At 44.9% G+C, this 18,587-nt stretch overlaps 1 pseudogene; it reads right to left on the bottom strand.

Annotated features, from left to right (window-relative positions):
• Positions 1-17,192: 17,192 nt before the first annotated feature.
• LOC149366350 (uncharacterized) lies at positions 17,193-18,055 on the bottom strand (annotated as a pseudogene).
• Between the last annotated feature and the right edge of the window lie 532 nt (positions 18,056-18,587).

The raw sequence follows: 18,587 nt of genomic DNA, 5'->3' as shown, positions 1-18,587 counted from the left end.
TATGTGTCGACAAATGCGCATCGTATCAGAACATATTCTTCATACGAGTTCATACGTGTCACAAATGTGTCTCGTATGAACGCATATGGGCTGCATACGAGGTCATACGCGTCACAAATGTCTCGGATGAACACATGCGCTGCATATATAGTAGTTCACGCGCTACGGAAATGTGCCTTGTATGGACTTATTACATATGTGGCACACCTGAACTGACACGCGACACTCGTGCGTACACAAGAGCCCCGATATGCATCGTATCAGCTTACATCAATCTCGTGCGAAACAGATAGCCGCTCATGAGTGCCTCTTATAGAGTTGGCCTTGCTGTTTGAAACACGCCGAAAAAACGGGATGAAGAAGCGATTAACAAGTGCCCAACCAACGCATAAAAAAATCTCTTATCCTGTTTCACATAATTTGCTCCTTGATTCTCTGCTGGTGCCCTCTTGTTGCAAACAACGGCTACACAAACAGTCTGACGTTCGACGTTTCCAGTGTGCTTGGACAAGCGTTCATCTAAAAGGCAATTATTGCCTTCTGTGCTGAGTTGAGCTGTCTAATAATGCCAGATTTGTGGCAGAGCTCCGACTCTAGTTCACAATAGGTGCGCAATGAGAGTACTACCATGAAAGGTGCAGGCGCTGTGAAAATTAAAATGCATGCAAATATCAAATCTTTCAGTGCTTATCACACAGCACATCAAGATTCACAATATCAGTGGAAGTGCAGTCGCCTGTAGTTCAGCTCCTTGAACCTGGCATATAAACATTTGACCTCACACCTTACCCTCGAATACCAAAGTAGCGAGTAGTATAGCGTAAATCTTGTCAAGCAAAAATAATGCCTACATTTTCTGTTTCAGCTTTGGTGTAGTGGTTAGTGCAGTGAGCTGTAGACCTGCAGCACAGTGGTTTGAATCCGGAAGGGCACGCAGTTTTTTTTTTCGCCCTCACTATCTTTTTTTACCTTCATTAGTTCACCAACTCCTACAGAAGCTATTTTACTGTTAACTGCTTTTTAATTTTAACCTAGCCCTTCCCTTTCCTTTCCCAGTAATTGTAAACGAGACACATATGAGACGTATGACATACGTGGGCACATATTGCATATGTCAACACATATGACACATATATGTGAAATTTTTCGATAGTATCAGAATGCCTATATTTTAAAAAAATGTGTAAAATCTCAGGCGACACACCTTGTATAAGTAAAGGCTAATGACCAGTTAAGTAATCTGCACTTAACTATACCCCTTACAAGTTAAAACCGTGCGTACATTATCTCTACAGCAGTATCTACTGAACTATGTACATTTATGGGTCTGCAATGCGCTACACAGAAACTAAAGGCAAACAAGGAATTCGTCTATTTTTGCCAGGCTTAAGTTATATTTATATGCCGGTCCTGAGCCAAGATTTGGTATATAAAACCTATATTTTAAAGCTTTGCTTCAGTGATAACAAATTAAGAAAATAAATTCCATGTGGGAAATTAGGCAACGCACAAAAGCAGTACGAAAAAAAAAGAAACAGTAGCTTCCACAACGCCTGCTGTGAAACTCGGATAACTATATTACATAATTAAGAGTCCTACTGCTCCGCACAGCGAAGAAGAGCTGTATTACTCTTGCATAATCATTTTTTTTTCACGCAGGAGAGCAAGGAGTCAATTACAGACTGAGGACCTGGAAGACAGACGACAAATGTGGCCTTCTGACATATAAAGATACGAAAAGTAAGTGATGACTGAAGAATTTACATATGCCAGAAGCAAAACCAAGTAGTAAAGCGCATTAAATGGAGTGATGAGGATAAAATTTCGATGAGAACGGATTCACTGATATGCGCAGAAATCTAAACACATTGGCGCTTTTGCATGTTGTCTTCATTGAAGTGCGGTGGTCGCAGCTTCACCTCGGAATTAGCAGCTTGAGACAAGTGCTGCTCAGCCACCCAGGGCGGGTTGAGCTGAAGAACCTAACTGCAGCTTCGTTTCCTTATTACGGCCACAGCGTGAAGTAAGAACACTTTTAAAGCGAAAGCCTTTAATGCCTCTTCGATGTCTACAGAAGCTTGTCAGCAGAGGTGTGACGCTTTTCGTTTGGTCGAAATGGTTACGACGTCAGATTGCGCGTATTCGAAGTTAATGAGGTCACCCGCGGATGCCTGAAGCCCCTTCTATAGCACACGACAACTAATAAAATACTTGTCGTCAGCTCTGACAGGGGGCGTAAGGCGTCCGTGGGTGACAACATTACATACCTGATTACTGCGAACAGAGCCATGGGGATACAACCGAACTCTTCGAAGACGAGAGATAGTCGTGCTAAATAAGCAGTCAAAGTCGGCAATCAAAGTGCGTAGTTGTAATGTGTAGTCAAAGTATGTAGTCAAATAAACCACTAGTAGAGCTCAAACAGTCTCGCAGTCAATGCCAAACAGTGAGCCAAAAAGGCCTTGCAGCACTATAGAGAGTTGAGTTCCTCCGGAATTTTTTTGAACGTGTAAGACACCAGCGCTGCGTCATTACTTTGCATTCTTTTTCCTGATAAAAGAAAGGTCTACAATTGTCACGAATTAGCTGCACGCCACGCCTTTCTATACACTCCAATGCTGCAATTAAGAAGTGCCTCCTTTCTCAGGCAACCATTTATTTCTGCAGCAAAAGACACAAAAGGCCTTGATGACCATTATTAATATTATTCTATTGTTCCAATACAGTTTACCTTCCCGCTCTGAAATTTTCAAAAAATCAAGGAAAAGAAAATTTTATGTGTGCATAATGCCATGTTCTGCACCCAGTTTATTTGTTAGCTGAGCTAAATTTCAAGAAATGGGCATCTGACCTATTAGCAGCATTTATAGTTTGGTTAATTTTTCCAACCCGTAGGAGTTGCACAAAACGCCAGATTGAAGGAAAGGCCTCGAATCTGTTAGATTATCTAAAAGCAGGAAAAAGGTCTTGTGTAACTAATGTCTTTCGTTCTAGTCCACAGCATTGTCCGAAATTTAGAGACTAGGAAAGGGTGGACGCCAGCTGAAAACCACGCCTTCGCGTCTCCTTTTCCTTCATACAGCTTGCTTACAGTGATGCCAAATATTTAGGACGGAAAGCGCTGGCTATTCAGAGCATGCGGAAAGCAAACTTTGATACCCAGCTCTGTGCCGTAATAAGTAACTAGTGTACAAACGGTACGTGGCGAAGTCGTGACTCTGGGTAGTACACAGTTAACAGAACATAGATGAAATTTTATTTTAGAAACATGCTGATACAGTTTGCAAGAACGTCACCTCACCAGCACTGCAGGGTATAGCCTATTTGAAGCTGCAGGATTTTAATAATTGGTAAATTGGTTTTTGAGGAAAGGAAATACCGCAGTATCTCACATGTCTCGATACACTCCTGAGACGCACCGTAAGGTAAGAGAGGAAGGTAGGATTCTTGTCTTGACGACAGAAAAATCAATTTGAACTGGTGAACAGCCACAAACGCCACTGAACATTTGAAAAAAGACGTTTACGCTTGTGTGTTAGCAGCAAATTCAAGCGCTTGAAAATGGGGAAGTTCTAATCTGTTTACATCTCTACCCGTTTCCTCTCATACTTAACCACTTTTTTAACGACACGGTACAAGTGTTTCCCCACTCTAAGACGGCTACCACATTTTTAATTTCTTCTTCTTCTTCTTCACCATATAAAAATGGCACATACCCACGCGGGGGGATTGGCCAAGTTACGGTGGTGAATGCCAAGGGGGGGAGAAAAAAAAAAGCGGGAAAAAGGCGAAGTAAAATAGTGAATGTTTGAAATTAGAAAATATGTATTAATTGTAAAACATTTAATTAATAAACAAATTAGATATTCCAGGAATCAATTAAAATATGCTTTTTGGACATTCGGTGGAATTTTATATGGATTTAGCAGGGTAAACGACCAGTTGCAATGATGTAATCATGAAGGTAGCCGCAAATAGAGCTTAACGAGAAACCCGTGGCGCTCGCACCAAACGAGAGCAGAACGGGTAGAGACAAAGGGAGACCTAACCTCGAAAGAGGGATTTCCAAATACTGTTTTCTCTGAAATGCGAACCGCCGGCAAGGGAGGAGATAATGGTCAATTGTTTCAACTTCTCTGCATGTGCTACAAAAGTTTGTCGTAGCGAACCCGCATCTGCATAAGTACAAGTTGAGGTGGGGGATTCTGCATCGCAAAAGCGTCATGGACACTTCACACCGCCTTGTCTTACATGAACGGACATTCCATGGGAACTTTAAATGTTGAAAGTCAGCGGTATTCAGCAACGGATCACCCAAGCTGGCTGATATATGTTGGAATCGCTGGAAACGGGAGGTCTCCAACATAATAAGGTGCGGTACGGGATATATTACAGGGGCAGTGAGAGCTGACCTTGCCAATAAATCAGCCACCTCGTTGAAATAGATTCCCGAATGAACAGGTACCCAGACAAAGCGGACCTCCTTTACTGTGCGCGGAACAAAAAACCTAAGGGAACGCATCAATTTAACGGCACATCATTCTTCCTTTCTTCTTTCACTCCCTCCTTCCTAGCTTCCCTTACGGCGTGCTTCGGGTGTCCACAGAGATATGTGAGGCAGTTACCGCGTAATTTCCTTTCCTCAAAACGAACACCAATGAACTGCCATTAATCCTTCCGTAGACACGTAATCCAAGCGTTTTCGGTACAGCGAAGATACCTGGGCCTCGAGCTGTGCTATAGATTAAGTCTGAAGCTTCACCAGTACGAGTATTTTATCAGGCAGCATGTTGGGCGCCTGCTCCCTGTGTAACCCTCCGTATGTAATGGGACTCAGCGTCCAAAAGGCGTTTCCAAGTTTATGGCGATATTTTATGACCGCCCGTCCCTCCTGATGACAACGAATGTTAGACGAGGCGTAAGCTGCCCGTACGAAGTGGTCATGTGAGCGTGGCTGATCTTAAGGCCCCAGTCGAGGACGGCGAAGGCAGCGCGAGACAAGTGCTTCGCTCCACTAACTAGGACAATTGTGCGGGCATGATATCGGTTCCACACAAGTGTATAAAATACACAGCAACAATGAAATCTTTTAATCCATCCGGCATCCTATTGGGCGACAAAAATACTGACGACTAGTCAAGCTCTCAGGGGCCCGAATGATTCTACGTATTTAGCGCAATTCGGAATAACGGAAGCCTTCCTAATTTACTTTTTTGAACAAAACATAGCTCTACTTCGAATCAACCGGCCATTCGCTTTAACCAGAGTCTGCGTACAACTGCAGCTTCACAGTAGCGCCAGCGACCGTTTCCTCTAGAAGGTGCATGCCAATTCCAATAGAAAAATTCTCAAGACCACTCATGCCAGTCCGTAAGGGTTTTTCTTTAGGGAGTTTGCAAGAAATAAGTGTAATTACTCATAAATTATTTCTGTCTCAACCGCCATATTTAAAGCCTGACAACCTGATCAAAGCACGAACATTTCAGAAATTTGAGGCGAAAGGAAACGGAGTACAACTATCAGAGTTCAAAATCGAAACCTAATAGTTTTCTCACTCTAATATTGTAACCCTCGAACCCATGTTTATGTATATTTTTATCATTCAGATGAAATACAGTGTGAGATCTACGTTTCGGATAGTCAGGTTAAAAACATTACTACCGATGGTTACTCATCTGAAAAAATGTACGATGACCTTTGTCGGTATAAATACAGCGGTAATCTTACGAGTGTAAAATGTAAGTCCTCATTCTTACTACCCATCTCAACGCTTTGCTTACAGTGTGTTGTCAAGCATGAAATTCTTCGGCTCTGCTTAGGAAGCCAGAACCGAATCAGTTCGTTCGTCCTTCAACCGCTTCAAATGTGCACACTATCTACTACTGCCTGTTCGTGGAGCTTTTAGAAGTTACTGCGTTTAGGTTAGTGGCTCAGAGTGTATGGCTTAAGGACTTCGGAAGTGAATTAGTTCTAGCAACTGCTACACCTATATTTAGAACTAAAACCAACGAATGCTAACTACCATTTTGGAAAAGTGTAACAAAAATATAACTTCGAAAGCTTACTTATTCACGGTGAATACAAAGGGGGTACTGCGCACAAAAAGACAAGGACAAGAAGATAACACAACAAGCGCAGATAACACAACAGCGCAGATAACACAGAAGATAACACAACTTGTCCTTGTCTTTTTGTGCGGAGTACCCCCTTTGTATTCACCATGATTGACCGACTAGCCCAACAACGTACGCTTTTTACTTATTCACATTCTTCACAGAACTATTTTCAGATGCATAGTCACCAAATATCTGAATTCTTGTTGTGCCAGTCCAGGTGGCTTAAAAGATTTAGGCTATTCAAGCTCTGCACCTTCCACTGCTGGAGGGAACACACGAACGCGTTTTGGAATTGCATAATATCTCGATATAGCGCCGCACAAGAGTACTCGCCACATTATTGTCTGCAATGCAAAGAGCATGTTCATGTTTGGCCTAGTACTGGGCGAACATGTCCATCAATGCCCCATGAAGTCCTGAAGAATCAAGATATTTTTACTTTTAGGCCGGAAGAGTGTTAAGCACTAAGTATAACTATGTGTTGATTGTAACTGCGTTGGCTGTAAGTGTATGCAAACAAATACAAAGACAGTGACTTTGTTAAACAGAGAAGGCTAAGCGCTGATTATAATCTGCGCCTAGTTGGCCAAGGCCAATTGGCCTTTCAGATATGCCTGCGACGGCCAGACACTTTAGGACTTGAATCAAGTGAAGCCGGTTAAGTGAGTGGACAGGAAATCTAGAGAGAAGCAAGCATAGTGTTTTATGCGGGCATTTGGAGCCAAGCAGTTGGGGCAAAACGAATCCGAACGTAGTGAGAAAAGCAATATTGTATGCTGCGGGGTGTTTAACGTTCCCAAGATGTGCAGGTGTTATGAGGGATGCAGTAACGGAAGGATCTGGCTGAATTCTACAAGGTGGGGTTATTGTAACACACCCTGAACATCACACATCACGTGGGAGTGTTATCTCGATAGAAATGGGACCTCCGCATCAGGGCACTGAACAAAAAAAAATAAGATACATGCAGACGCTAGCTGTGACGACGTTTTAAGAGTCAAAAGGTTTTTTGCGCCCGCTCACAGGAGATACAAGCCAAGTTATTCGAACATCAAGCCGAGCATGATGGTCAAGCCGAAATATTCTCAAAATTTCGAGCGAAGCGTAGTTCAATTAACACACTCGAAGTGAATCGACGCGCTGCGAACGGACGAGCGCCGTGCGGCCCATTGAATGTTTACGAGTGGCGGCGAGAAGAATATTTCTATAGTTATCGATGGCTGCACATAAACAAAGCGTCCGCATTGCTCGGAAACCACAGCACCGATGACAGAACGCTTGCCAACAGGAGGAGGCCGACAAGACTTCGTTGGTGTGCGCCGGAGCCTGTCGCTTATGAGCGAGCAGAGGGGTCGGGTCTGTAAACGAGTTCATACCGGCCCTGAATTGTAACTGCCTATACTCTTGATCTGTCGCTGTGTGTGCTCAAATGACCGTTACCGCATCCACGGTCAACAGTAGTACAGCTCAATGTTGAACCCCCTCCCCCGCTCTCCTATCGTGGTACTCTAGAACGCAATCTGCGATCTTGAGCAACGTAGTAAACGACAGTGCCATGTCCCGGACACATAACGATGCGCGCTGCGCTTCGTCGAAACCGTCGGCGCCAGAGCAGCCTGTGCAACACAAGCAGAAGAGGTCGCGATTTCTCTCGCGGCCTCACATTCCAATTCAAAATACATAATCACCGACTCGCGAGGGGCCTGTCGGAACGTCGAACAAGGCTGCACTCCCTTCCTAGCCTATCGAATATACCAAAATTGCATACGGGATACGGACCCCGCACACCGTTACCTCATATGGGCCCCTGCTCATCAGGGGTTCGCAGGAAACGAGGCAGCAGACGCAGCCGCCCGCGCGCTCTCTCACCGGGCTGTTTTCTCCTCCCCGTCCGATCAGGAACCCGATTTTAATCCGGTCTATGCATTCAAAGATATTACAACATATTATCAAAATTGTCATCGCCTTTACCCTAGCCCATGTAAAGGCCTGAAGAAGGCGGATGAGCGGCTCCTTCTCCGCCTTCTCACCAATACATTGCTGTGCCCGGCAGCGCTAAAACATTTTGACCCCTCCTTTAGCGGCAGCTGCCCCCACTGTAGTGCAGTGTCTTCTGACACTTATCACATGGTGTGGGCCTGCCCCTCCAACCCCGCTATTCCCCCCATCCCCAACCCAACCCGGGAGGACTGGGAGGCGACCCTGCTCGGCTGTCACGACTTACAGGCCCAACAAGCCTTAGTCGGGCGCGCCCGGGCGGCGGCAACCGCCACTGGGGTCCCATACTAGGGACCTCCACCTAGTGTTTGTAAGGATCGGTCCCTTACGGGCTGATCCAAACATACCTCCAGCTCATTGGTAATAAATGTTTTCACCACCACCACCACCACCAGAGCAGCCGAACGCAGCTGTAAAATTTCTTCAAGCATGAAAGTGGCGTTGCAAGAGCGAGAGCAAATTTTGTCGTCACGCGAGGCACTCTCGCAGCGAGCGCGCGGTGCCATAAAGTTTCATAACATTACATACCGGGAAATCTGGCGCCACCTTGTATGCAAGTTTCTTGAAGCGCACTTCATCCACCCCGGGAATGCCGGGAAGGCTAGGTTTCGTGTTTGGCTTGGCTTCTATAGACCTTATTCGAAATGCACTGCCATCTAGCGGTCGCCGCGCGCGATCCGCCATGTTGGAGGATAGCCGCCGGATTCACAGCACGTACTGGTACACGCTCGTCGCGCGCGCTCGAGTTTCACCGCCCTCAGTATGCTCACATATTGCTCATTGCCTTGCTGTACGCAGAAGGGTCACAAAGAAGCCCAGGGAAAAAAAAGGCAAGAACGCTTGATTTGAGCGCATTTCTATTTTTGGACTGCGATCCCCGACATCCGCGGCACAAATGTTGCAGAACCGTCCCTACATGTCCAGACATCGCGCAACACATTTCGTTATCGCCATGTAGCAAATGAAATCAGAAATAAGCTTTGTAGGCACGAAGAAAATATCACACAAAAGCTGTTTTTCTGCTGCGATTTCCCGTGAAGTGCTGCGATTATCGGCCTCGCAAGAGAGTAATCGTGATCAGCTGTTCAGTGGTACGGGTCGCACTTTGTGAGAACCGTCGCCCCTAGCGTTATCCGCTGCAGCGGTTACACGCGTTAGTTTTTAGTGCGAATATTTGTTTCGCCGAAAACACTAGCAAGGGTCAAGTGCCCGTGGCACAGAACGTTTGCGCTCTGCAAGTCAGTCAATCGTTTCTGTTAGACCAGGGAAAGGTGCCTATTTTGTGGAGCGACGGCTTATATATGCGTGTAGCGATTTCACTGAACCGGCCGGTTTCCACGAAACCGTGTGTTGTGTAAAGAAAAAAAAAAGAAAGGAGGGCAGCCGCTAAAGCGGTACCATAGTTGCAAAGTAGCGGGAATGCATAAAGCGTGTAGAATCCTCCAAAAATATCAGTGCACAACTGCTTGCTCGTCGTGGTAAAACCATAGGCACTGCTGCATTCACGGGCTGCGTGTTTTTAACGGCGATAGTCCAAGAATGGTAAGCACTTATGTAGTGGGGTCGTGCGACGACCCAGGGGTCTATATGCCCGGTAATAATAATAAAATGTTTTCTCTCTCGGTCTAGGGCACTAGGGCAAACTAGGGGCTCTAGAGCATTAGGGCAAACAAACAAATGCTGTATGAACTTTTCAAGGAAAATGAAAAGCGTCGCACACTACCAACATGAGCGTGAAGTTTACTATCGTTTGCTTTCGGCGCCGACACAACACACAGAAAACGCAACCACAACAACAGCAATTCAAGCAGCACGCCCGTCCGCAAAAAGTATGGAACAAAATAAAAACTGACTCAAACAAGACCGAAATGCGCACATTTTTAGCCGTAAACGAAAATTACACTTGCTTCGTACATTTCTTGGTGTTCAGCGTCGGCAAACTGACGTAGGACTCCGTGCAAAACTTGTAGCTCCGTACTCGGTGGCGTTCAGAAAGTGGTTTGGACGCGTAGTAAGTGTCTGCGAAGTCACTTAGAAACTTGGGCAGCAGAAACACGTCGACTGACCATTCAGTCATGTTTACAGGCTCAAGTGTCAGTAAATAAGATTTTAGAGCCAGCACAGCAGTAAGGAAGCTAACGCAGGGCACTCCTAAATCCACACAGCAGAGGCGGACCGAGCTTCTGTCATCCTCCAACATGGCGGATTTCCACTGGTTCTTCTTTTCTCCGATAGATGGCAGCAATTTCGCATAAGGTCTATTTGGCAGTTGCGCCGCGATGCTCTCCTGTGTGCGCAGATTAGGTGATTTCAATACTGTGTTTTGCACTTCAGTAGATTTAACGCAATTGCAAGTCATTTTTGTTTGGCCGGTATGGAATCTTTCGTAGCATTCTGGTTTTTCTCGAATCGTGCTTGTACGGCTGAATTTACGTTTTATGCCTAACAATATCCAAGCCAAGTATGAAACCTCATCTTCCCAGCATTGCTGCGCCTCTTCAATGTGGATGAAGTGTAATGCCTTCAGCTTTCTCTCTAATTACATTAGGACAACTACATCACAAATTTATGCACAATTCTGGAAGTATCCCTTAGGACGGTTATTAGGCCTGTGTACTGTGCGATGTCAGTGCACGTTAAAGAACCCCAGGTGGTCGAAATTTCCGGAGCCCTCTACTACGGCGTCTCTCATAGCCTCAGTCGTTTTGGGACGTTAAACCCAATAAACCAAACCAAACCAAACCGAAGTAAATAAAACAGAAGCGGACTTTAGGATAAGCCTCTAAAGCATATGAAATAAAGCGCATTTCAAAGATGTTGGACGAGGTTGGATCGCCTTACTACGCCACGGCCAACTGATGACTTAGTTTGCAGGTCGTCATTACGGGAGGCTTCCAGCTTCGAATAACTTCAAAGTCGCAATTGAAGTTTTCAACAAAAGTTTCAAGAAGTCGCGTAGGTAGGAGCGAAAAAAAAATATGGTTGGTCCTGGGAATAAGCTGCGTATTAAAGAAACGTCCTTTTTTCTAATTGTTAATGAAAGCGTTGGAAATAAAATTACAAAACTAAATATGTTACTGCGGGTTTGTTCGTCCGTATAGTAGCGCTGTCAAACGCGTTTTGAATGAAAGAAGGTTGACCCCTCATCGCGTCGAAGTGAGCGGCTGGCGCCACTATCATCGCATTCTTGAATGTGCTTTTGAGCATTCTTCCGGAACATGGAAAGTGTGACGATTCGTGCGCGTACACCAGTGGCCGCACAAACACGGTCAGTGACTCCCGGGAGGCAGCAGACCGCGCCATCCTGGCGGCGTGTCTCCACGGAGGGGCAAGGCCACATAGCGCATAGGATGACCGTCGACGACTCCTACGGTGGGGATTAAGCCTGTCACGAAGATTCCAGGGGAGAGCTGCGCGGAGTGGACCCGGTCAGCGACTTTCCCGGGAAGCGGCAGACTGGCGTCGCGTCGCCACGGAGGGGGGCTCGACGCTGTCACGAGGAGGGAGATCTGCGCGGAGGGAACAAAAGGAAGCGGCGAGCGGGCGGCGCCGCGGGGGCGGCGTGAAGCAGCCAGCGGCTACGGCGAAGGTGGAGGCTGCAGAAAGAAAGAAGCAAAATGCTCAAAAAGCGGGAGCCGACGTGAGGAAAGGACAGACAGGGACGATTCGAGCGAGCGGACGAGACGGAGGAAGGCAGAAGACCGGGGCCGCTCATGGACCAGGGAGCCCGGGGTCTAGCCTTCACTCGCGTTCGGACCTCCACAGCCCGCTTCAACGCCTGGCCGAGAACGAGAGCCGCACAGCCGTGAAGAAATCCCCAGCCCGGCCGCAGAAGACTTCCAGCCATTCGTCGAGCCCGTGCCACAACAAACTGACTGAGCCCCGACGTGGACGAGCCCTACTGCATTTCCCGTAAGCCGCATCAAGCCAGACCCATTAATTAAATCATATTCTAAAATCATTCTTGGAGTCTGTGTATCAATCTCCTCGTGCCCAGTGTGGACCCAGGGCCAATTTAAGAAACCGGTCCATCACAAAAGCCCGCACCATCACCTGCGATAAATGATGGCAGGTCACCGCCGGAGCTATTGTATAGCAATGACAGCGACAAAACAAAAAGAAAGCGAAAGCAGTGAAGTTGTGTAGTTCATACTAGCCAGGACTTTCTCATTTTTATCACTGTGTTGCCCGTCAAATTTAGCGGTGACCGCTTACTTGGGCACGGTCAGCGTTCACATTTCGTTCGTTCTAAGCAGCGGTTGCGAGCGCTGCAATCTGACAGCGCATGTGCGCAGTCATGAGGTTTGTTTTCTTTTTGTATTTCGCCTGGTTTCTGAAAACACCGAAAAAAACTACCACGCAAGACGAAGGAAGCCTTGAAAAACCCGGCTGATTTTTGCACACCGCCTCTACAATAACTTAACAAATACAAATACCTTTATTTAAACATCAGGGATGTTAGGGGGTACACCCAAAAAGCCTATGACTGGCTTGACAGAGGGGCGCACCCCCATACATAAAAACCGGCAGCAACAGAACACGGACAGAACAATGAAAAAGACTACAGTGCATAGGTAAATATCATTCAATAAAGATTAGTGAACATCCTCTTGAAATTATTGATAGTTGAAGTCGGCAAGATTAACACGCAACGCTATAAGACACTAAAAATGAACTAAGGATAACAATCAAAAGAAAACGGGATAAAGGAGGAAAAAACTTGCAGTAAGAAAAAAACCGTACCGTTAGGTCCTCAGGGCTCATTGCGCCGATTAAGAAGAATTGCAATTATATGTCGCAGCATTTGACGACCATAATTAGTACGGAAGGATGGCACATACCAGACGTCATTGTTACGCGTTGGGTAGTAATTAGCTTTGGGCCGTAAGTTAGCTGTGATATCAAATAATGCGTCTTGATTTTTCCGTTTTCTTTCATATCGTTTACTTACCAATAGATTACATAGGTCGTTAATAGGAGTTACTTTTAATGATGCGAAAAGAGGTTGGGTGTGAGCAGTAAACGGGGCATTTGCAATGATACGAATGACCTTTTTCTGTATTTTCTGTAGCCTATATGTATTTGACCATGTTGTTGTACCCCACACCAGGTGACAATATGAAAGGTTAGATAGAAATAGTGCATTATAAACTAACAGTCTGACACTCAGAGGTAATAAAGAGCGGACTTTGTATAACATGCCTGTGCATTTTGCAAGTTTCTTAATCAGATTGTCGATGTGTAGGTCCCATGAAAGATTGCACTTCAGTGTCACACCTAGACACTTTACTGACGGCGCTATTTCAATGTTTTGAGAACCAAGCGTTAGTGCAGGTAAATGTTCTAGTGGTTTGTTCTTAGGTCTAAATAGTACAGCTTTAGTTTTGGTAGCGTTAATTTTCAACAAAGATTCAGTACTCCATTCGACCAGTTTGCGCAGAGTTTCATTAGCGTTTAATGTCAAGTCACTAAGTGTTTTAGCCCTAAAAAATATGCTGACATCATCTGCATACATTATATATTTAGCGCTGTTGTCAATGTTCAAAATGTCGTTAATGTAGATGTTAAGCAGTGTAGGTCCAAGAATACTGCCTTGCGGCACGCCAGAATGAATGGATCTAAAGTGCGATGAAGAATTGTTAATTACAACCCGTTGCTGGCGGTGCTCTAAATATGTTATTAAAAGCTGAAGGAATGTGCCGCGAAATCCATAGTGCTCAAGTTTATGAAATAATATTTGGTGAGTTATGGAGTCGAATGCTTTGGAAAAATCCACGAAAACACCGAGAGTTAGTTCTTTTTCTTCAAATGACTCTAATATAATTTCCTTCATGATTAATAACGCTGTTTCCGTTGATTTTCCTTTTTCCAAACCAAACTGGGAAGGTTATATGACTTTGTGTTTGTTAATAAAGCTTGTAATGCGCACTTGTAAAAGCTTTTCAAAGCATTTCGAAAAAACTGGCAAGATCGATATAGGTCGGTAGTTGGAGAAATTATTAGCGTCTCCTCCTTTAAAAATGATGGTAATCTTGGCAATCTGTAGCTTTTTCGGGAAAGTTCCAGAGGAAAATGCCAAGTTTATTATGTGTTCTAATATTGGAGCAAGTATGTGGGATGTATACTTCGCTGGAAGTATCTGGAGGTCGTCTATGTCCTTACTTTTACTATTTTTAAGCGACTGTAAGACCGAAAGAACTTCGTTAGTTGTAACAGGGGTTAAAAACGCGGTTTCGCTGACCTTTTGACTCAAGCTGTTGAGGTATTGGTTTGGTTGCGTGCTGTCTGCAATGGACACGAAGAAATCGTTGAAAGCATCTGCTAGTTGAGAACCGGACAAGTGAGTGCCGTGACTATTTCATCTACTACAGTCTTCTCTTCAGATTTCAGCAAATTATTCAGTCGCCCCCAAATAATATCAGAGTGCTTCATTACATCGTCGTTAAATTGGTTACTCATGTAGTTTCTTTTGGTTTTCCGATTGATACTGTTGGCTTTATTTCTCGAAGCCTTAAACTTCTTCAGATCGTCAATATCTTTTGTTTTTAGAAAACGTTTAAAAAGTATGTTTTTAATTCGTATCGCCTTTAGGCATTCCTTAGTTATCCACGGCTTACGTGCCTTCGAAGCTGACACTCTGGTTTTGTATGGAAAAGACTCACAATACAGCTGCTTATAGGTGGCAATAAAAATACCGTAAGCTTCATCAACATGGGTTTCCTCGTGGACGCTGCTCCAATTTACTTGCAACAGTTTATCGTAAAATGTTTGTAAGGTAGTCTCGTTTATGTCTTGAATACGCATAGCAAACCTTTTTGCAGGTTTGTTATGGGGGACTATGAGATTTGTAATTAAATAAATTGGCAGGTGATCACTAAGATCAGCTGCCAGTGCATCGGATATTGACATATCATCACATGCATTAGTAATGAAGGTGTCTAGTAACGCTGATACTTCGGGCGTAATGCGTGTTGGTTGATTTCTGATATTGAAAAATGCGTTGGTCTCTAGTATAGTGTAGAATTCTTGTTGAAGTGTTGACTTTTCAAGCAAGTATATGTTCAAGTCCCTGCCTAATATGAGTGTGTATTTATGATCATTTACTCAGCTGAAGTACTCGTCTATAAAATGGAGAAATTTGTTACTGCTTCCGCCGGGTGGGCGGTATGTGACAGTAAAAAGCAAGGAATTAGATTTTAAGGTAAGAACCTCGTAGTCATCGGTTACCACACAGAAAGTGTCAAGTAATTCGCATTTTAAGGCGGAAGCCTTTAATGCCTCATCGTTGTAAGCAGGAGCTGTCGACAGAAATGTCACGCTTTTCAATTGGTCAAAACACTCGTGACGTCACTGTGCGCGAATTTCAAACGGGGCCAATTGTACTTTGGCGACTAATCATGCAACCAATTAAAGGGATCGTATGGTGATGCTCCAAGTAAGTTTGAGTTTAGTTACTTGCTTACTTAACCAATTAGTCTAAATAACCTTTCTAGTAGGACCAGATAAGTAAATAAAACCGAGTAAGAAATTGGCCGAGCTTGGGAATCGAACCCCGGTCTCCGGAGTGCGAGTCGAGCACGCTAACACTCCGCCATGCCAGATCGATGGTTTGGAATGAACAAAGGTGCGTCTAGTGAATATGAATACCGTGTCTTCGTTCACTCCCATCTTCCTCCCTTCCCGTTACGGCGAGGTTCAGGTGTGGACCGAGATATGCGAGACAGATACATTTCCTTTCCTCAAAACCCAATCTACCGACGAGCAAGGCGTATTTGTCCGCGTTTCAGATTGGTTGAAATTGTCGTTACGTCACCGCGCTCGAATTTTGGCGGGTGTCCACCGAAATATATGAGACAGTTACTACCCAACTTCCTTTCCTCAAAGAAAATTTTCGACTAGTGTCTACTGAGATATGTGAGACAGTTAATGCGTAATTTAATTTCCTCAAATACAGTTTTCATTTTCTTCATTACGGCCCCTCTTTCTTCTTTCACTCACACTTCCTCCCTTTCTGTACGGTGCGGCTCAGGTGCCCACCGAGATGACAGAGAATTACAGCCCCATTTCCTTTCCTCAAAAAGCGTTGCGTTCAAAGGGCAACGCATCGCGCCGAACGGGTGGTGGCGTTCCTTGGACTCCGTGGCAGCGCTACAACACGCTGTCGAGTTCCACTCCTAAAGGCGAAGCTTAAGCGTCATTAATTGGCAGTTAATTAATGAACGAATAAAATGTGCAGTGAACAATCGCGTAGCAGAATGCAGCCCTCAGGCTTTCGCCTTTCACCACTTTAGCCGCTAAAGTTCCTCGTAATTTTTTAAAAATGTTTTCGACAGCAACGCAACCCCCCCACCTCTTTTAGAGCTCCGGTTAAGAAAAAATGTAGAGTATTCAGGTAGATTAAGAACAGCAGAGTGGCTATCGTACCATGTCTCAGTTATCATAACGTCAAACGTAAAGCTGGAAAGGAAGGCGCATATATCATCGCTTTTGTTTCGAGCTGATCGAGCATTCAGATGCAGAAACGAAATGTTACTGCTTTTTTATCTGATAACGGTTGCTCAGCTCGTCAGGTGTCAAGAAATCGTAACTTGAAGCGTTCACTGATGCCATGACCTCAGAGACACGATATGTAGCAATCTATTAACGGTACTGCGAAGAAGCCAAAAGATTTGAAAAAACCAAGTTTTGAAAAAATGCAAATGTAAACTGCAATGGGCATACTGATAGCATGGCACAGAAACAATTCTTGTGACTACGTCTGTGCAAAAGTTGTACACTTTACAGGGCACGGCACAAAAGTCAGTAAATTTTAAATCTACATCGAGGAAAATGGCACTACAGGCACTCCTAGTACAGCCATTACACAGACATTTACAAACCTCATTAATGGCTAGTCTAGCATCGCAGGCAGAAACAAGGGTTGAGATGACGAAGCAGTAAACAGCTGTTTTAAATTTCAAAGTGTCAAAATCTTTATGCCGAAAAACACAAACAAGAGAAGTCATATTCACATGTTTCCAGTTGTTATACTTGTCAAGCAACGTTCTATTTTGGCAGTCCATGTGCTGATAAAAACGCTTAAGCGACCTTCGCCATGTCCGCCTCACAGTTAACATGCAGGATTGAAGAGTTGTCACTTTTGCGCATTAAAATCTTTCCTTGCGACACCCACACGTATTTCCAATTTTTCTCCTTTTTGAGCTTTCGAGCTTTACCCAGCAGCACCTTGTTCTCGACACACAAATGCTCATTATGTACACGAGGTCGCTTGTGTCAAATCCCAGCCTATCTGCTTTCAGAGTTTCCTTCCGGGCAGCTGACAGCAACTTTTTACGAGCAGTTCTTGAGAAGAACCTTACCACAATGTTAGGTTTCTCCTTATCTTTCGAAGGCACACGATGCACTACGTCAATGTCACCATCAGTGAGACTTGTGCCCAGACATTTTGCAATGTCCGCAGCGGCCTTGTCTAGTTCTTCATTATCTGCAACCGGAAGTCCTTGAATTTCAAGGTTCATGCTTCTACTATATTGTTTCAGCCCTATTATCTCCTTCCTTGCCTGTTTAAGTTCCTCCTTCAACTCTTCGTTTGCCACGCGACATTGCTCAGCTTCTGCCTTCACTCCAGCAAGTTCCTCCCTGTAACGCTCAATATCCCTCTTGAATTCTTCAAATCCATCATTCATAAACCCAGTAGAGCTACGAATGCCACCGAGTTCAGTGTGGATTTCAGTACTTGAAGCATCAACCTTGGCTACATCTTTTTTATTTCTTTGGCGAATGCATCTAGCTTGACTACGAGTTCGGTAAGTACCTTCACAACTTCTTTGATAGTGCTAGGTTGCTTTTCCAGAGCCTTTGCAACATCCCCTAGGGCGCCCTGCTCAGTTCTCGGCATAGCCGGACGGCGAAGGCCAAGAACTAAAACAGCACACCGAAGAAAGTTCTACGACATCAAAAATGGACACTTGTGGCAGCAGCAGCGACGAGACAATCAGGGTTATGTCTAGGAAGCTTTATAAGAAAAATTTCAACCAACCTGAAATATTGCAGGATGCTGATTAGGTCCAGTCCGTACGCCGTCGCCGCTGCTGCCAGAATGACCAAAATGCTCCGACGAATACACCGCCCCCCGAGGAAGTGATAATGGTTCGCTGATTTCTTTAAACTTGCATAGATGGCAGGCGCGTTAATTCAGTCAAGTCTGCGATGCGCTGATGATAGACGCCCGCTCCTCGACCAGGCAGCAACGCGGCCTTGGAAACTTGCAGCTCACTTGAGAAGCACGAGCCTCAGCCTGAAAAATTGCAGGAAGCTGATTAGCTCCAGTCCGTACGCCGTCGCCGCTGCTGCCAGAATGACCAAAATGCTCCGACGAATACACCGCCCCCCGAGGAAGTGACAATGGTTCGCTGATTTCTTTAAACTTGCATAGATGGCAGGCGCGTTGATTCAGTCAAGTCTGCGATGCGC

The sequence above is a fragment of the Amblyomma mixtum genome, chromosome 1, assembly GCF_055824585.1.
Source record: "Amblyomma mixtum isolate Tamu chromosome 1, ASM5582458v1, whole genome shotgun sequence".
NCBI classification, from domain to species: Eukaryota; Metazoa; Arthropoda; class Arachnida; order Ixodida; family Ixodidae; genus Amblyomma; species Amblyomma mixtum.
Note: the sequence above shows the minus strand (reverse complement) of the source record. Positions and strands in the feature narration are given on the sequence as shown.